At 39.3% G+C, this 6358-nt stretch overlaps 1 protein-coding gene across 2 annotated transcripts in view; it reads right to left on the bottom strand.

The window, feature by feature from the left end:
• Positions 1 to 263: 263 nt before the first annotated feature.
• LOC102299858 (endonuclease V) overlaps positions 264 to 6358 on the bottom strand; it is a 77832-nt gene continuing 71737 nt past the window's right edge. For both annotated transcript variants that reach the window (XR_315583.2, XM_005919190.2), the window contains exon 9: positions 264 to 2948. The gene's annotated coding sequence lies outside the window, so the exon portion shown is untranslated. The remainder of the gene's footprint in view (positions 2949 to 6358) is intronic.

The raw sequence follows: 6358 nt of genomic DNA, 5'->3' as shown, positions 1-6358 counted from the left end.
AGATTTCAGTCTGTAGATGTGCAAAGCTGGTAGAGACAGACCCTAAAAGACTGGCAGCTGTAATTGCAGCAAAAGGTGGTTCTACAAAGTATTGACTCAGGGGGCTGAATAATTACGCACACCCCACTTTGCAGTTATTTATTTGTAAAAAATGTTTGGAATCATGTATGATTTTCCTTCCACTTCTCACGTGTGCACCACTTTGTGTTGGTCTTTCACGTGGAATTCCAATAACATTGATTCATGTTTGTGGCTGTAATGTGACAAAATGTGGGAAAGTTCACGGGGGCCGAATACTTTTGCAAGCCACTGTATATATGTACATTGTAACCATAGAACCATATGAATAAAGTCTATTTTTTCTTTGACATTTGATAAAATGTTGCTTCAAAAAATGCCATACAATTTTATTTATGTAGCACTAAATGAAAACAACAGTTGCATCAAGGTGCTTTATGTTGTAAGGTAAATGTCCTACAATAAGAAAACCAGAGAACACCCCAACGATCAGACACCCCCTTGGCAACAGTGGAAAGGAAAAACTCCCTTTCAACAGGAAGCTCCCAGCAGACTAGGCCGATTGTGGCGTAACATTCTACTTTAAAATACCCCAGGAACCAAAAATACAGATTCCTCCCAGCATTACTCGAATCCAGAGTAATGCCATTCAGAGTAAGCATCTAGCTAGATACCACATTTCTAAGATTTTTAGGGCCAAGTTCAATAACTTTAGTTTAATCTTAATTTAAAAGCAGGAAATTAAAGGTCACCCAAGTGCTTTATGTCTTTAAGGCTTCCTGCATGAAGAAAGCAAAATCTGTAGTTAAAAAGCAGTGTGTGACATCATGTTGGTGACGTACGGGATATCAAATAATGGTTAAGACTGAACTTAAAAACTAAGTGGAGTCAGAAACTCATATGCAGCAAGATATGTAACTCTGGAGAAGAGGCCAATATGAGAACTATACAAAGATTAAAATAAAAACAAGCCAAAAAGGTCATAGTTTATGTTCAGTCAAACAACTTGTTTCTTTAAAAACAACAGGGAAAATGGAGAAGACAGAAATGCTGCAGAGAGAACAATAGCAGAGCTGTCAGAACAGGACTGCAGGATCACTGTCCTCTGTCAGAGTCCTCGGGCACTAAATAACGAAAAAGCAAAGATGCCCGCCTGCTCAGTGCCTCTGAAACACAGCGACCGAGAGGGGAGACGGAGGAGAAGATGGAGTGATTGCAGATGGGAAAACTGTGAAGCAAACAAAGAACTGCAGAAGAAACTGTCAGATTCTCTCTCTGAGTGTCAGCTCCTCCCTGACCAGTGAAGCTGAATGATCCAGTAACAGCAGTTTACTGAAGACAAAATCCAAAAGAAGAAAACATCCAGTAGCATTTATACCGCTAAAGCCTTACCTTCACACAATTTGTGGAAGACTGTAGTCACACGTTAAAATATGACCAGGTGAGAGGCACAAGTAGGAATTTATGTGTGAAAGGTAATGCTCAGGTGCCTCAAACCATCATTTTTGTAAAGTTCAGGCTGAACTTTGGTTGAAATTTCTATAGATGTTTAACAGAATATTAATCTACTTCCTAAGGACACATCTACCTGATGGGTTTAATTGCTGGTTGAGCAGCTGAGCTATCAACTAGATCCCCTGTACCCAAGCATTTAGTTAGGGTGTGCTGGGAACTTCTGTCAGACACTCCAGTTCACAAGATGTCCAATTGCTTCCTCCAGCACAGCTTCAGTTGTATTCATTAGGGACTTTGAGTTGAATAATGAGTCATATAAAGGGTTGGTTAGCCTGTGAGACACCAGAGGCTCCGGAGGCAGAGTGTTTTAGGCATGTCCTAGTACAACGTGGCCCTAGAGCAGACCCAGGACTTGCTGGAGAGATTGTGTCTCTCAGTTGGTTTGGGAAAGCCCCGGTTAATTTGGAAGAGATGGCTGAAACTCAAACCTGGATAAGCAGCAGGTTGGATGTTTACATGTACAGAAACCTCTTAGTAGCAAAACACCTTTCAGACCTCCTAGTTTCTCTGTTTTAAAAAGTTCACGACCAGAATGCAATTTCAATGTATTTTTTTTATAGATGAGGCTTTCGAATTCCCTGAGATCCCTGATCTCATCAGCAATCACTGCAGCAATTTTTAAGCAATATCAATGAGAGCAAACATTGTTAGTTTGCAATCAGTCATCAAGGATATGATATCGCAGTCTGTTCACTGTGTATCTACAGTATAGTATTTGTCCAGTGTTATAAGATACATACTTCACTCTGTCCAGTCTGCGGTTTTCATCAGCTGATCCTCCGACCCCTCCTGCTGATCAATACTGCCCCATCTGACCACTTCTATTCCTGGCCACATCCCTGCAGAGTCAGCCCCCTTCCCCCCCTGCCCTTTTCCGCTTGCCTCGCTGGGACCAGGCTGGCACAGCGGTGCAGGTTGCCAAGTCCAACTCATTTAAAGAGAGACACTCAGCGACAACACGTACAGGATATGGCCAAAGTGATGTTAGTGTGCGGTTACCACATGCAGCCGTTGTAGCTCACCACATAATTCAACATGAATATTATACACATATTAACAGCTGACAAGCACTCTGCGGCAGATCAAGGACATTTATGATTTATTTAAAAGGTTCCCAGAGTAAAAAACTGAGTGACCCAAAAATGTAATGAGAACAGTGCATAAAAAGAGCCACGCTGACCCATATCCAATTAAAATATGGGGCAAGTACATAAAAAGATACAGTTAATCTGACAGTGTCTTTTTGGCAGAGAGTAAAACAGCTTTGCTTTTAAAAATTACCACACACACACACACACACACACACACACACACACACACACACACACACACACACACACACTGATGGACTTCTAAGGTGTCTTCTGTACTTGCTGGCTTTTATCTCTGACATCCTTCTCTGCATCATTTGCAACCTGGCACAAGAGAAAGAAAGACAAAGAGCAAACCATTTAACCAATGACACGTAATACAAACTCTATTTCACTGAGTCAACAGTATTAAAGACCAAAAAAGAACAATCTTAAAAACCGTTTAAGTCAGCGTAACTGATGGTCACATTAAAATGAAAGTCATTTAGCATTCAGTGTCACCTCAGACTGCTAAAAAAAACACTTGAGCTTTTGTCTATTAAGCATTTCAGAATCACTCCTAGAAGTTTAACTGAAAATTAACCTCAAACTTAAAAGCACTCATACTAAGTGGGATGTGAGAGGTATTCATTATGCTGGAAGACTGCATAACATTGCTCTTTTGCGCTGCAGAGGAGTAGAGATTTTGGTCACATGTTGGTTTCTCCTACAGCTCCGACTTTATAAATATTAGTAGTAAAATGTGACATGCAGAAAATATTAGCACTTTATTATGTGTAGATTTTATATATATTGGCATTAATCGATTTATCAACCTAACATTGACGGTTGAAATTCACCTTTTTGAACATATTACAGTGGCTGGTGTTAGTTTGTGGTTCTTGCATCTGCAATTCACTTTCATAATTTCTTTCACGAGTCAGTGATTTGGATGTGTGACTGAATACTTTTGGCAATGTAGTGAATGTTATTTAATTATTCATAATGAAAGGTTCTTCTTTGGCACCAAGTGTGGAGAACAAAAACAAAGAAACGAGCTATCTGTTATTAACCTCTGTCTCTCTTCCACAGCACTTCTTTATCCTGTCTTCCTTCTCTCACCCCAACCGGTCGCAGCAGATGGCCCCGCCCCTCCCTAAGCCTGGTTCTGCCGGAGGTTTCTTCCTGTTAAAAGGGAGTTTTTCCTTCCCACTGTCGCCAAAGTGCTTGCTCATAGGGGGTCATATGATTGTTGGGTTTTTCTCTGTATCTATGAAGCGCCTTGAGGCGACTTTTGTTGTGATTTGGCGCTATATAAATAAAATTGAATTGAATTGAGTTAACATCATTGAAACAAACTGTAAACAGTATCAGCCCTGAAATTCTTAATTGGTGCATCCCTGGACTGTAAGCTAGTAGATGATGATAATATGATGATATTAACATATGCAAACAGAAGCGCTCTGGTGTCTTCAGAAAATGTCAACTGTTGAGTAAATGTATCACATGATTGTTTTTAATTAAGTTGTAGAGTGCTCATACTGAGACGCCCAGCTGTGTGAACAGTTTGATTTATGAATCATCCACAACGGTCATCACTTTTTAAAAAGCTTCTCTATTTTACCTTTATTAGACGGGCACGTAAACAGGAAGACAGGAAACATGGAGATGGATGATTGTTTTTAATTTCTAGAGTGAATCTGCTCCTCAATAATATTTTGCCACCATTGTCTTACAATAAACTTATAATTGCAGATACATTTGGAGTGATTTGGGTTTTCTTTTTTTCTTTTTCTTTTTTACATTAAGTCAAGATTTGGACTGAAGGTGGACCAACAAAGACAAAAACATCTGAAACTGAAGTAAAAGTGAATGTTATTGAAAAGCTGATAAACTAAAGTCCAACAAACAATGGAAAGAAAAGTGAAAAACACAAACTGGTAAACTGGTATCAGAACCAGAATCAGCTTTACTGACCAAATCTGTGTACACATGTCACAGTCTGGCTGCAAAGCTGACTGTGTGGAGTGAGGAGGCAGACCCATGAGCAACTCGCAAAGAGACAAAACAAAACGTGAGCGTGACAAAAACGAGCCATTTATGAAGGCTGACAAAAAAACGTACAAAACAAAAGGCAAAGATGAAACTAAACAATAACCTAAACTGGGTGAACTAAGATTAAAACATGAAAAAACCTTTAATGTTGGACAGACTAAATGCACACATGAGGTGAGCAGGAGAAGTGGAAACACATGAATGAACATAACAACATCACAGGGGAGAGTAAAATTAAACACATTGAACATAGGAACACAAGACCTCTCCAAAATAAAACAGGAAACATAATGAGACGCAGACATGACAACAAGAACTTGACAACACAAGACACGCAGACATGAAACACATGAAGGGCAAGGGAGACTTAACACAGGGGTTGAAGACCTAGTCCTGGTAGAAATGAACTCAGAAAACCTTAGAAAAGAAATTAAACATCAAAATAAACTAAAACTCAAAATGCTGGGTCAACAGACCCAGGTTTGTGACAACACGTACAAGGAACTGGACTCTATTTCCAGAATCAGAATCAGACAGACTTTATTTATCCCCAAGGGGCAATTAAGAGATGAGGTAGAAGAGACTCATGGGAGGGAAAACAGATGATCTGACAAAGTGAAAGTCAAGTCTACACACACACACACACACACACATTATGTTAAAAGCTAAAATAAATGATTGTGGAGCAAACAGAGAGGAACAAAATTAGGAAGTAAAACCAAAACAAGTGAGAAAACCCTTAAAGCAGGGGTCCCCAACTCCAGGCCTCGAGGGCCGGTGTCCTGCAGGTTTTAGATCTCACCCTGGGTCAACACACCTGGATCAAATGATTAGTTCATTACCAGGTCTCTGAAGAACTGCAAGACATGTTGAGGAGGTAATTTAGCCATTTGAATCAGCTGTGTTGGATCACAGACACCAGAGGTGGAACCAAGTCATTGTTTTGCAAGTCTCAAGTAAGTCTCAAGTCTTTATCCTTAAGTCTCAAGTCTTTATCCTCAAGTCTCAAGTCAAGTCTCAAGTAATGTCAGGCAAGTCAGAGTCGAGTCTCAAGTCACTGGTGTAAAAGTCCGAGTAAAGTCACAAGTCTGAAACTTTGAATTTCAAGTCCTTTCGAATCTTTAAAAAAAAAATGAAAAAATAATGTTGCAGTTATGCTAAATGTAAATATTAGACCATGTAATTTTTAAATCTGTGTTTTTCTCAACACATGACAAAATAGCGAACTTAGAAAATATACACAAATTGTGAAATTGCACCTCTTTAAAATGCAGCTCAATTAAACCTAGCTCCAAGAATAATTTTCACCGACAGTTCTGAGATAAGCTGCATGTTATTCTTGGATGCGGTTGTAGGACCGGTGTCGTGCCAAAGTAGGTATCCCCGACAGAATTTGTTTCCCATGTGCTGGGAGCACGCAGGAAGTACTGATGTTTTCATTTTGTGAAAAAGTGAAAAATTAGTATCGTTACATTACCATTCAGTTTGAGGGTTACAACAGAAAATTATATATTTATTGCTCACGGGGTATCAGATGGGATTATTTTAATAAACCATAAACATTTTGGCTACATCACGACAGTATCCCACATTGCTGATTTTTCGTTCACAAACACTTCTTATTATGACGCATTTCTCCTGAAACTTTGGAGGATTTAGCTCTTTATATAATAAAGTTACAGGAGAATAAAAATAGTTAT

The sequence above is a fragment of the Haplochromis burtoni genome, unplaced genomic scaffold, assembly GCF_018398535.1.
Source record: "Haplochromis burtoni strain Fernald_Lab_line unplaced genomic scaffold, NCSU_Asbu1 Contig_35, whole genome shotgun sequence".
Taxonomy (NCBI): domain Eukaryota; kingdom Metazoa; phylum Chordata; class Actinopteri; order Cichliformes; family Cichlidae; genus Haplochromis; species Haplochromis burtoni.
The sequence above is the reverse complement of the archived record's forward strand: the minus strand, read 5'-3'. Positions and strand labels throughout refer to the sequence as shown.